This window comes from Crinia signifera, chromosome 1 (genome assembly GCF_055691185.1).
Source record: "Crinia signifera chromosome 1, ASM5569118v1, whole genome shotgun sequence".
NCBI classification, from domain to species: domain Eukaryota; kingdom Metazoa; phylum Chordata; class Amphibia; order Anura; family Myobatrachidae; genus Crinia; species Crinia signifera.
The window spans coordinates 347,198,472-347,211,876 of record NC_139217.1 but is presented as its reverse complement, the minus strand read 5'-3'; the positions used below and the strand labels follow the sequence as shown (position 1 = coordinate 347,211,876).

The 13,405-nt window shown below is 39.4% G+C and overlaps 1 protein-coding gene across 2 annotated transcripts in view; it reads left to right on the top strand.

Moving 5' to 3' along the window:
* Positions 1–13,405, top strand: part of MN1 (MN1 proto-oncogene, transcriptional regulator) — a 53,333-nt gene that overhangs the window by 27,115 nt on the left and 12,813 nt on the right. Inside the window, exon 2 of one of the 2 annotated variants that reach the window (XR_014444423.1) lies at positions 11,728–11,832. The exons of the other annotated variant lie outside the window; for it this stretch is intronic. The gene's annotated coding sequence lies outside the window, so the exon portion shown is untranslated. The remainder of the gene's footprint in view (positions 1–11,727; positions 11,833–13,405) is intronic. 2 annotated transcript variants of the gene reach the window in all.

The window sequence follows — 13,405 nt, the reverse complement described above, 5'->3', positions numbered from 1 at the left end:
TAAATAATGGCTCTCTTCCTGAACTAACTTGTGAGGCAAAGAAGTAAGGTGACTCCTGTCATCTGGTCACCTTACTTCTCTGCCTCACAAGTCCAAACACTGTCCAAACACTTGCTACAAGCCTTGGAGAGTGAAAATGAGGAGAGAGATCAATTACCAATTATTCAGCACCTGCATTTTTTTTTAAACACAGCATATAATATGGGAAATAGGAACTGATTGATTGATACTTTCTCCACTTTATCTCTTTACAAGACTTAGTACATCTCATTCCACTGAGACATGAGTTTTGCCTAAAAACAATAAGGCTAACAGAAGTTGTTATAATGGCACAGAAAATACTACACCTCTGACATAATCTATGCGTCTGTACAGTTACATGATCTATGCATCTGTGGAGTTACATGAGTGAAAATCTAATTGGATAATACCCATGAGCGGCACCTAGGCAGCTGGTAATGTTTATTTCTGCTCACACTTCCAGATCATGGGTTGGCGGTAGGTCTGTAACTGGGCAATTTACCCAAGAGAAAAGACTGCACAACTCAACTGTTAATTAAGTCTGTCCAAAGTGTTGCATGAGGGGAAAATACTGGCTACTTTGTAGTGCACAGCTTTATTGAAGCTTTCTTTGTACATTGCAATTGAGAGTTGTGCTAGGACATTCCCCCTTCTAAATCTTATTCAGTTTACACATTTTTTAAATTGTACCCTTTCCGATATTACAGTACACCACCAGAAGTGGAAGAAGAGGGTTCTAATAACCCTGTGCACCATGGTGTTTCCAATGGGAAAATATATTTTACTATAGCTTCTAGAAAACTTTCTTGCAACCAATCAGATCCTAGCTATTATTTCTCTAATGTATTTTAGAAAATGATAGACGGAATCTGATTGGTTGCTATGGGAAACACAACCGCTTGTTTTTTTTTTAAAGCATTAGTAAATCTACCCCGTAGTCTTTATACATGATTGACTGGCATTGTGAATGTTTATGGAAAAAGTGACGTTGGCGCCACTTATTGCATGATGTAGGCTGAATGTGATAGATAACCCTGAGGCTTTGATTTGCTACAGTGAGATTTTGTTTAGGATCTGACATTCAGTGTTCATGTTACCGATGGCAACAATGTTAAAAAAAAAAATCAAAACACATGATATTTTGTTAAAGGTGCATGTTAAAATTACATTCATGTAGCTCCAAGTAAAAATATTTGTAGGAAATACACTACTGGAAGGTAATGTGTGCGTCTTGTGCCTTTTTCATATATAGCTTTGCAGAAATGCCAGCTAACATGTTGTATATTGTTTAACATATGGTAACCAATTGGGGACAGTTTTTGCTTGGTAAACTACATACCTCCCAACTGTCCCTCTTTCTGCGGGAGCATCCCGGTTTTTCGAGACGTTCCCGCGTCCCACCCGAGGCTGCCAGTGTCCTGGGGGGGGGGGGGGGGGCAGTTGGGAGTCCCCCACAGTAGCGCATGCAGGGGGGGTTTCTGAGTACCCAGAAACCCCCCCAGGAGTCTATGGGCCCTAGGCTGAAAGCTGAGGCTCCCCTCTTTCCATGGGTACAAGAATTGTAAAAATCGGCCCTTGGGAACCAGAGATATCTGACTTCAAAGCAGTGGTCCCCATCCAAGCCTGTTAATTGCTCTTCCCAGTCAGATATTTCAGGTTTTGTCTGACTTGGAGTTTTGCTGAGGGTATATTCCAAAAGCTGGGACTCTCCCCCTTTGAAGGACACTAGTAGCTTGTCTCTACTATTCCCAGAACCAGAGATATCAGCCTTCCAGCAGCTGGTTACTGCTCCAGCTCCACACACCTGGTATGTAGTGTTATATTCTCATTGGCAGATTGCTCTGCCTCCTGAACTCTGATCCCCTAGTCCCAAATACCATTTGGTAGGTGGGATTCTCTAGTTTTTAATTCCATTAAAATCTAAGAAATCTATATCCGGGAACTGGAGATATCTGCAGTCAAGCAAGCTGTCCTCCCACCAGAAAATTATGAATAATAAGCCCAATATACACCCCTCCTCTGCACATTAAACATCCTCTACCACCCTGGAAGTTATGTATCAGGGCCCCTTCGTTCAGCCCAATGCCCCCTTCTCCCACCCCATTTCCCACCATCTGTGCAGTAAAGGGGTAATTAGTGGAAATTACTGATCCAGGCCCTACATGCTGAGCGGTTGATATAATACCCCCTACCACCCGCGGGACATCAATGCTTAACCCACCCCTACCGCTGGAGGATCGGTAGGGGCCCCAATACATTGCTATGCCCAGGGGTCTACACTGCTGTTGACGCCACCTGTATGTATGTATATGTATGTATGTATGTATGTATTTATCTATTTTTTATTATTATTATTATTATTATTATTATTTATATACATTTGGTCTATCTATAATACCTTAACTGACCCGGCATATACTGGGTCACCTAAGTGTCCATCTCCATGCTTTGCTCCGCCCCTCTGGAAACCCCCTTCTGAAAATCCTGCCTTTGCCACTGCCCCACAGCTTGGGAATAGATGCTGTGTGCCATCTATTCAGCACTGCAGAGGGGCGTGGCCTTAGGAAGCATCATCCCGCGATGCTGCGCCACCTTTCCATAGGCCACAAGTGGTGTCCCTCTTCTCTAGCCCCAGATGTTGGGAGGTATGGAACTATATCTTATTAGTATATTAGTAGTGCCCAAGAACCTTAGGGCAACATTCCCCAAATTCACCTTGGTTTTGTATCTTAACATAATAAAGTTTCCATGTTTTGTTGCACATATTTTAGCAATTCAGAATAGCAGGCACTCTTATTATTATTATTATTATTATTATTATTATTATTATTATTATTATATGGACATGCTTATTTTAAAGACAAGGTCACAATGTGTTCATAAATAATGCAGCAGGATTCTTCCTACAACCAAAAATATCCCCAGTCCTATAATTTTCTAACCACCAGCATTATCTTGCAGAAAGAAAAATTTGCATATAACTACCCAGAAGTCTCTAGGTGACTTTTAATTCTGGTTGTCAATGAGAATGGGGATACTCTTCTCTTCTAATTGGGTTCTATTATTTATAATGATGGGTCCTTAGTCAGTTAAACTCCAATGATCATGGGTGGTTGGTCATTTATTCTATGTTCTTCAGCTGCAGAGTTAAAACTTTAATTCTAAACATTTGCCTTAAAAAATACAAACTGAATGTTTCTTTCTTATTTAATATTCTCGCACACGTCTTAGCCAAGGGAACATTCACCTCTCAGATAAGATCAAGTCAGTACCATGACTACATTCTACAAAAATAGCCAAGGCATCTTTATCCGTGACCTTTTCAGAGCTTTTTGCCTATGGATTTTAGCCAAAGAGCTAATGAGACATGGCCACTGTTAGGCAAAAAGCAGCTAATCAGTGAGCTACAGGTGTGAGTCTACAGTGGCCCAGAGGCGTCATCTGCACTTTCTCCCCGCTACAAACAGCAGCTTCTTAGTTGAATTTGCATTTTAATATTACAAGCAAAACTATATGGATTATTTTGATTTAAGTTACTTTCCTACATTCAGAAATTGCACACACAAAAAAAATCTGTGTGGCAGTTTATAAGAACCAATGGTCACAATGATGACAGCTGATAGGTCGTTGTGACACACGTGTTTTTATTTAATTTGAATTCAATAAGCTGTACAGTTTATAATGTTTACAAACATAGCAATAAAGGAGTGGTAATCCATTACTGAGTAGGACTCCCATGTGGCCTCTCTTTCTCAGCTGTGTCTATAGTTTTCATTACATCTTTAATTCACCATACAGGTCGAGTATCCCGTATCCGAATATCCGTTATCCAAATTATTCCGAAATACGGACTTTCCAGAAAGTGAAATTTTTTTTTTTTTTGCTAAAAACTCACTGGCGACATTTGTAACAGCATCACTGGGGACATGATATGTAACTGGCACTATATATGTGCAAGACAATGATTGCTTGGCATTCAAATTCAGTGCTGAGATAGTACACAAATTTAGTTTCACGTTTTGAAACCTTGTTTTTTGAACAATTAAAATATATTTGTGTGTATTTTATGTGGTAATAAAATATATTTGTGTGTATATTATGTGTTTATACAGCATAAATGCAAGATACTTCAAAATACATCATTGAAATATTAAAATATTCCGAAATACGGAATAATCCGTTATCCAAAATTCTCCTGGTCCCGAGCATTTTGGATACGGGATACTCAACCTGTACTTATTTTCCCAGAATTCACACTACTGATGCACTCCATCAGTACTGCACGCCAATCACAGCATGTAGGGTTTTTCCCCCCACATATCAGCACACATGAGTGTGTGAGTTTTTTTTTTTTTACAATTGTGGGAGCTTTATTTGTAAGGGAAGTTGATAATGCACTGACAATTTGTAAATACAATGCTATCTTGCATCGTTTCCCACTTATGGACTCCACTCCTGGAACAAATAATGGGAACACTACACCCTAAATATAAAATAGATTTGTTTGTACCCCATTCTCACTGCAGCCAAATTCACGGGTCTAGCATGTAGACCCGTGAATTTTCCTTTTAACACAGGATTTTTGGCAGTGTGAACGGGTCACATACCCGGATCTCAGACACGGGTAAAACCCTTCTTTTTACCCGTGTCTGAGATCCGGGTATGCAGACACGGGTCGACCCATTCACACTGCCGAAAAACCCGTGTTAAAAGGCAAATTCCCGGGTAGAACTTCTTCACCCGGGAATTTGCCTTGCAGTGAGAACGGGGGTCCAGCGCGGCATGCCGGGGAAAATCCGTGTATTTCTCACTCGCAGTGAGAACACGGCATTAGACAGCCCTTTGGATACAAAGAAACACTCATTGTCTCTCCCCCCCTGAACCGTGCAGAACTTCATGCAGCAAACTAGGGAGGATAGTGATATTTGCTGTGTCGTCTTCCGGTTTATTGAGCAATACACAATCATGAAAGCAAGGAGCAAGTAATCACTATATTGTAACAGTGTTATATGTTTTCTAGAAGAGCGTTCGAAGTAAAAATAAAATAGTTCAATGTTAAAAGCCCATACTTACAATAGGGCATATTTTCTCTCCAATCATGACATGGTTGTTAGAAGTGCTCCTTGCTCTTTAGTCATTGTGTTCTTATTGTACACTTGACCTGTTTCAGTGCTGAATTGCTTGCAAAGTGTTATACATTATAGGCACAATCTACATGTTACATCTCCTGCCTGGTTTATACAACACATTATGAACACTGTTATCACAAGAGATTTAGTGCACTTCAGATAACACACTTAACTCTTCTGCGATACCACTAGGCACGCTAAAGTAAAAGATCTACATTTCCCACAGTCCTCTTCTATAAAAGGTAGTGCAGCTCATCATTCTTTATGTGAATAGGTTTTAGTTGTTGATGGCATTTTGGGTTGGTGGCGCTGTTGTTTCTTTTACAAAGGAGAGCTTTATGGTAATTGTGATGTGTCTAATTTGGCAAGACTGGTGAATGGATACGCGGCTGTTTTTTCCATTCATATTCTGAGTGTTTTTAAAGCGATTGCATCTTTTCTCTCAGACACGTCATGTTTCCCTGCTTTTTCTGTACTGCTCTTTGCGATTTGAAGCAAGCAGCAGCAGAGAAACCATGAAAAACACCTAATGCATTATTTTACTACACTTTTTTTTTGTAAGTACACAGGTTGTAGACCAAGTGTCCTTACACACAGACAGGTTGATCCCTAAACATGCAGCTTAGCATAGGATAGTGTAGTAGCAGACAACATGCCTACCCAGGATATTTGCATTCATACATATGCATAACATGTCTTTGTCTCACTGGAAACTGGGAAATGGAAAGATATTTGCTTGCTGTGGGTCTGATAATGATAGGACCAGAAAACCACATATTGTATACTGCAATATCCATTCTTTATGACAGTATTAACTCCACACTGACTCTAGTATGTGAAGTGTCTAGAGATGAACACGAGCAATCGTTAGCTCTCCAGCTGCTATTCGAGGAGCAGTTGTAGAATGCTGGAACTTGTAGTTGTAAAGGAACTGGAGAGGCACGAGGACTAAGAGACAGGATAATCTGGGACCAAGCCTGGGTTGGGTTCTCAATGGAAAATAAATATTCGTTTTTCTCATTCTTGATTTACAAAACAATAATTCCTAATAATAAAACATGTTTTCATCTAAGTATAACATAATGACCACAACTATTAATATACTTTTGTATCTGTATTTCCTTCAGCTACTAGTTCATTGGATAACATACAGTGAACTGTGTGTGGACCAATAAATGGGTGAGATGTATTAAACTGCAAAAAGTGATAGAGTGACCACAACCAGCCAATCAGCTCCTACCTGTCATTTTTCAAACACAGCCTGCAACATGGAAGTTCAGAGCTGATTGGCTGGTGGTTTATCACTTTCCATTTTATCACTTTTCAAGCTTAGTACATCTGGCCCTTTTTGACTTAACATTCTCATTTATGTTCTACTTATCTTTTATACTGTAATCTGCTCTTGCAATCTACTTCGCCACTGACATTATATGGAAATTAGAATGTTCATTGACAATCGCTGCATCTTTAGTGGAAAAAATAAGTTCAATCACTAAAAAAAATAATAATAATAAAATTAACCGACAAGACAAACAAGACAATTAAATTGAATTCATTTAGGATACCTGACTGGTTTTATGTTGGAATTCTTTTTTAAAAGGTGAGCTTATTATTTACTTCAAGAGTTTATGTTTACATTATGTTTTATTCTTTACTTCGTGGTTTGTTTTTTTGTATTCCCTTCAGGGGTTTTTACTTTCCAGTATTTGGCATTCCTGAAATGCCGCAAATATATCAAAACTCCGCCACCATGTACGCAGTTTAATAAGTGTATCAAGAACAACAAAAGGAAAGTATCTATTTTCACAGCTTTCCTATAACCAGGCTGTGATACTTAGCATCCCCTCCAGCCCAAAGGTGCTGGTGTCCTGACCACAGCATTTTATAAAATGATCTGTTGGAACTAGTAAGAGCAATGGTTTTGTTCTCCCTGTCTCTCTTGTCTGTGAGCAGTGTGTGTATGTCTGCTGGAGACAAGCAGAGTGGAAATGTCAGGGGTCAGGCAGAAGGCGGAGTATCAGGTCATAGGCAGCTACTACCCCAGTGTGAGAAACCTGAAACGTGTTCTGCAGCTTAACTCTTTCCTCCCCAGCTGGTTCCCCAGCTCCGGACGCCTAGGCATCTGCCGCACAAGCTGGATATAATATGCAAAGTTAAATGTCCTGATGGATTCTCTTTCTGCATATTATTACCCGTTGGTTTTACAAGCTTAAGCCATTTTCCTTTTAACAACAAATATAATATCACATTATGGTTCTTTCAAGCTGTTATTAATATTCAAAAGTAATAAAATGAATGCGATAAAACCAAATGCCTGTGACCTCCTTGCAGTTATGTTCTGAATAGCTAAACAGATCATCTTCCAAGAATAGATACTAAGTGATACTAGGAGCATTCTTCACTGTTAGGACACTTGTGAATACCCTAAATTGGATGAATAATCCAGACAGTATTCCACAGTAATGTGTGTTGATGAGATTGTATCTGTAAGAAACCACTGAGAACATGATAATGTTTCTAAGATGTTAGCAAATAATTACTAGAAAAATGTGCTGCTAAATCGTCACTCTGTGGGACTGAGGTTAGTGACAGGTATATTGTGGTGGCAATTTCTATATATGTGTGTGTATATATATATATATATATATATATATATATATATATATATATATATATATATATAGCATTTTTCTATTGTTTCATCCAAATGCTCGGGTGCAAATATATTATTCAATGAAATCTTATTATTTAATAAATGGGGATACTACTTCTGTCCCCCAATTATCTGAGCTTGTATAGTTGGCTTATATGTTACTGTATATATTGCACCAGTCATCGATCATTACCCTATATTCCTACTTTTATCAATACATTTTTACTATGATGTTGGATATGTTTAGGTTTGGCATATATTCCCTTTTCAATACGACAGTGGGGCTAAATTAGCATGGATCGCTGATCAGCAAAAATCGCTATTATTTATTTATTTATTTACAGTTTCTTATATAGCGCAGCAAATTCCGTTGCGCTTTACAAACGGAAAGAGTGATAAAACAAACTGGGTAGTAACAAAGGGGGTTATTTTGGTTCACTCTTTCTGACAAATTCCTTCTTAGATGGGCAAAACCATGTGCACTGCAGGTGGGGCAACCATGTGCAGAGAGAATTAGATTTGGGTGGGGTTTTTCTTCAAAGTGAGATCTATATTGCAGTGTAAAAATAAAGCAGTCAGTATTTTCCCTGCACAGAAACAAAATAACTCACCCAAATCTAAAAGTCAACATGTTTATTTTTTTTGTGTCAATGTCCACATAGGTCGACAAGGACACCTTGTCCCCTCACATGGCCCGCTATGCTTGGCATGCTTCATGCACGGTGCCTCATTGGGCTTGGGACGCTATTATGCTCTAAGTCTATGCCCACTTGGATCATGAAGTAACAACAAACCGATTTCAAAAACATTTTAAATGTCAGCATTTTGGCAGTGTCTGCATTTTGACCATGTCGACATAATGAATGTTGGTATTTTTAACGTGTCTGTATTTTGGCTGTCTGCCAACGGCTGTCGATATTTTAATCTTCGGTATTTTGACTGTCGGTAAATTGACTGCATCCTTTTTATGGTATAGGATGGGTGAAAACCACACAATGGGGTGGCTATTGCTCTCCGTCATTGCCCGCCCTCAGTATTCAACTGACCCCCTGCACTCGCCGTTTCCACCTCACTATTGCTAAAAGTGAGATGGAAAAGGCGTGTGCGGGCCATCAAAACGGCGAGGCTCATATTTGCAGTGGTCTCTCTGCATTAGCCGCGAACCTCTGACACCGAGGATTCCCCCAGAACATAGATAGGTTGAGGGGGTGAAATAGCGAGGATGGCTTGTTTTCAGCAATCCTTGCTGAAAACTAGCTATCCTCGCCATAAAAAAACCCTCGCTGGCTGAATTGAATACACCCTATAGTATAGAGAAGTCTAAAGCAAAGTACTTAGTAAAAGTTGCATGGAAGCATGTACAAGACAACCTGAGTTTGGAAAACTGACAAGCAAGTCACACATTATGCACTTTCCATGATAACTATCATTAGTCCTTTCCTGCACTACAGGTGGCATCTAATTGTACCCCAGCTCCTCCTTTATCCAAAACCTAGTAGTGCAGAAGTGGTGCTCTATCCATAAATCCAAGATGAATGCCAGTGGTGCATTACTGGGATGGAGTGTTGTACAACACCTCTTATTTAGAGCGTTCTGCAAATGAATGCAAAGAAATGGTATTTATCTAGGAAGAAGTCCATGTTAGTGGGACAAGACATCCTTCTAATTGTACGATCCTGCTGTGTCGATTGTTGTTATCACTAGAGCACATATGCTGTTTTTAAGTCATTCACTTTTATATATTACATTAGGAGACATCAGATTATAGGGTCTTTCCATTGTCGCACAGAAAACTGTTTTTGCAGCTGGCTCAGATAGAAGAAAATCTCTTCTTACATTTGACACAGATCATTAACCAGGGAGTTTAGGCCCATTATGAGCACAATAACACATGTGTGTTAACTCCTCATGTTGACACTGCTTGGATTATAATGTAATATATGTGAAGTGGGTGAAGTTACATACACACCTAGGTGGACACGGTGTAAAATGTCTATCTGAGGAGTAATTCTTTAATGCCTGACATGAATCATTCAGATATGTTATTGGATACAGTCGTATTCTGATGTTTGTGTATGAGATTTAGCCTGAGACATTGCAGAACTTCTCCTGTGATTCTGTAATTGTCATCTGATGCTTCTATCAAATAAGTCACGGCTTTTAGACTTTAAGAACTGTAGCTGTTGTTATTATTATTAGGCTTACCGCACTATCCCTTTAAACCAGGACGCTCATGAATTACACAGGTTCTGTGGCTGATTAAAACCAGGTGGGATGCAGGCTTGAAGTCAGCCAGTCATAGAGCTCGTGTAATTCCTCAATGTCCCAGTTTAATGGGATAGTTTGGTAAGACCAAAGCCCTGTACACACACATCGATTTGCTTTTGACTCGATGTTAGATTTTTCCATTCGATTTAGCATTAGATCTGTACTTTTGCATTAGATATCTAATTTGATATCGAATTCAATATACATTCATGATACATTGTACACCTTCGATTTACTAGATCGAATTCAATATTGCCTTGGCTGCACAGTAGATTTTTCTGTTCGATTTTGTGAAGACGGGAGCGCGCATCGAATCGAATGTAGATCGAAAGTGACACAAAAACCATTTGATTTCGTTTAGGATGCGATTCAATTTTGCTTCTATAAGCAAAATCGAATTGAAAATCTGGAAAAATCGATGCATGTGTACAGGGCTTAATTATTATTATTGTTAATTGAAACAGTGGAAGAACACTTGACTAGACTTAGAAGCTATGGGGTTGATTTATATTTAGTTATCACACTCTGCCCACAGTGCTGTATGTAGACACACACACACACACACACACACATATATATATATATATATATATATATATATGGGTATGCCCGCATATACACAACCATTGCTGCCACAACCATTATTTCTAACTTGCTGTTTCTAAAGGAAAGACGTCCACTTAGAAACAGGAGACAGCAACTGCCCATGAATAATCTTGCCCCTGAGCTGACTGAATCTGCTTGTCAAGATGCTTGCATAGATGTACCCTGTGCAATCAGGCACCTACAGTATGTGCCCAAGGCAGACTGACCCCTTGGTCTAGCACTGGGTGGGTGACACCTATTTCATTTCACATCATCATGACAACTAGTGCACAGACCTGAAAGTATAACGTTCTTCATTTTTATAATCAGAATATATACATATTACATACATATTATTTAGCAGATCCAAAATATCAACCGTGTTGCTGTTCACTCCTGGTGCAGGGTGCTGATCACTGAGAAGGGAATAATGTATTTTATGGACCTTATTTTAGATGTGATATATTGCTACAGCTACGGTACCTGATCAGCACACTCAGCACACTCAGGACACTCTTTTAAAACATCTAGGGGTACATTTACTAAGATGGGAGTTCTATTGAATATTGGATACTGCCCACAGTGACCAATCACATTCTATCTATTACATTCTAGGAGTTGCTAATAAATAAGAAGTAGAATCTGATTGGTTGCTATGAGCAAGATCCCATCTTCAATAGAACTCCAATCTTAGTCAATTTACCCCTAGATGTTGTAAAAGAGTGTACATTGGCCAGGTAGGGTAGATTTGGCAGATGGTTAGAATAAGCATCTAGTAACTGTGATATAAAATGATACTTAGTATAAATGCCATCATTTCAAATAGATGTTTTCTGATCTTACAAATTGCACACATCTACCTTGAGATAGCCCTAAAATATTCAATTGCTTTAAAGAAAAATGTAAGTTTATCAGAATAGCTACAGTTCCCTTGAACAGATCCAAATATAGTGTCTGCATCAGGAAAATCTGAATTTGTTGTCGGAATATAAGCTTCTAGTGTGAGTACAGTTATATGTTTTTTCCTTCTTTGCTGACTGGTAAAATTGATTGAAATCCTTTTGATTTTAGGGAAGAACATTTGCTAGGGTTCTATGTAGCTGCTAGCTGGAGTTTGCTACTTCTGGGAATAGAAATTACAAGGATGCCCTAAAGAGGAATGAGAGATATTTCAAGGTAACCTAACGTAAACAGGTATAAGATGTCAATATTAGTACACCTGAACCTGTCATTGTTCTGCAACTTCCGTTGGGTATCACAGACATGTCATGTTTAAGGAAAGACATCTAAGTTTTTTTTTTTCTAAATGGCTTTCTATAATTAACTGTCCTAAGAACAAACAAAAGTGTTATGTGGATAATTTAAGTGGCATAATTTACGTGCTAAATTAAGTGGAAATCCCCTGGGGGTGATCCAATTAGCCCCGATAGGCAACATTTATGGGGGATAAGGCCTCAAGTGTATAAGGCCTCAAGCATTTTTTCAATCCCGGAATTCGGGATTGAAAAATGCCCATTCCCAGGATCCCGGGATTGGCTTCCCTAATATAAAAAACCCGCCTCGGCCGCCACGCATATTTACACTTACAGATGCGTGGTGCGGCCGTTAGCCGGGTGGGAGGACGAGCTGGGTTGATGGTGCCGCTGGTGGGTGAGCGGGCTGGTCCACTGGTGGGCAGGTGAGCGAGCTGGTCCGCTGGTCAGCCTGGTCCGCTGCTGGGCGGGTGGGTGGTCTGGTTTGTTGGTGGGCCGGTGTTCGGGAACAGGACGGAGGCAGCCTGTGCGGCCTGCGCAGCGTGACATCTGACGTCGTCACGCTGCATAATGCCGCGCTGCCCAGGAGATAATGATAATAAATGCGAGTCTATATTTCATATAGTTGTTCCGCTGAGCAATATAACATCATAATCAGTACAGGTTGAGTATCCCTTATCCCAATATTCATTATCCAAATTATTCCGAAAACTATAGTTTCCAGAATGTACTTTTTTTTTTGTTGTTGCTAAAAGTACAACTGGAACATCTGTGACTGGCACTACTGGGGAAATGATATATAACTGGCACTAAATATGTGCAAGATAATGATTGATAATGCTTTGCATTCAAATTCAGTGCCTGAGATTGTACACAAACTTTGTCGGTACTTATATGTTAGTTGGGCGGACACTAAGCTATTTGCTTAGTTTTCCGCGTCCGCTCGCCATGCTTCTTGCTCCATGGCTCGCTGCACTCACCACACTATATAAAATCAACTCCATGCCAACATGGATAGTGGGGGTATGAGCGTACTAACTATAGTGGGCGCCCAACTAACATATAAGTACCACTTTGTTTCATGCTTTGAAACCTTGTTTTAAGCACAAATAAAATATATTTGTGTCCATTTCATGTGTTTGATGTGTCAACATAAATTCAAGATACCTCAAAGATAACTCATTGAAATATAAAAATATTCAGAAATACGGAATAATACGTTATCCGAAATTCTTCTGGTCCAGTGCATTTTGTATAAGGGATACTCAACCTGTACTTATTCTGCAGCATTCACATTATGCAGTGTATTAAAAGTGGTGGATCCTGGCACATGGTATGTCTGGATTTATTGGGGTTCACCGCCATTCATAATAGCCAAATCTGGTAGAAACCTGTTGTTACACTTAATGATTGCCTGTTATGTTATGGAAAATACTTCTGTTCTTTTTGAGAACAAGATGAGACATCTACAAAAATGTGAGCATATATCGAACTGT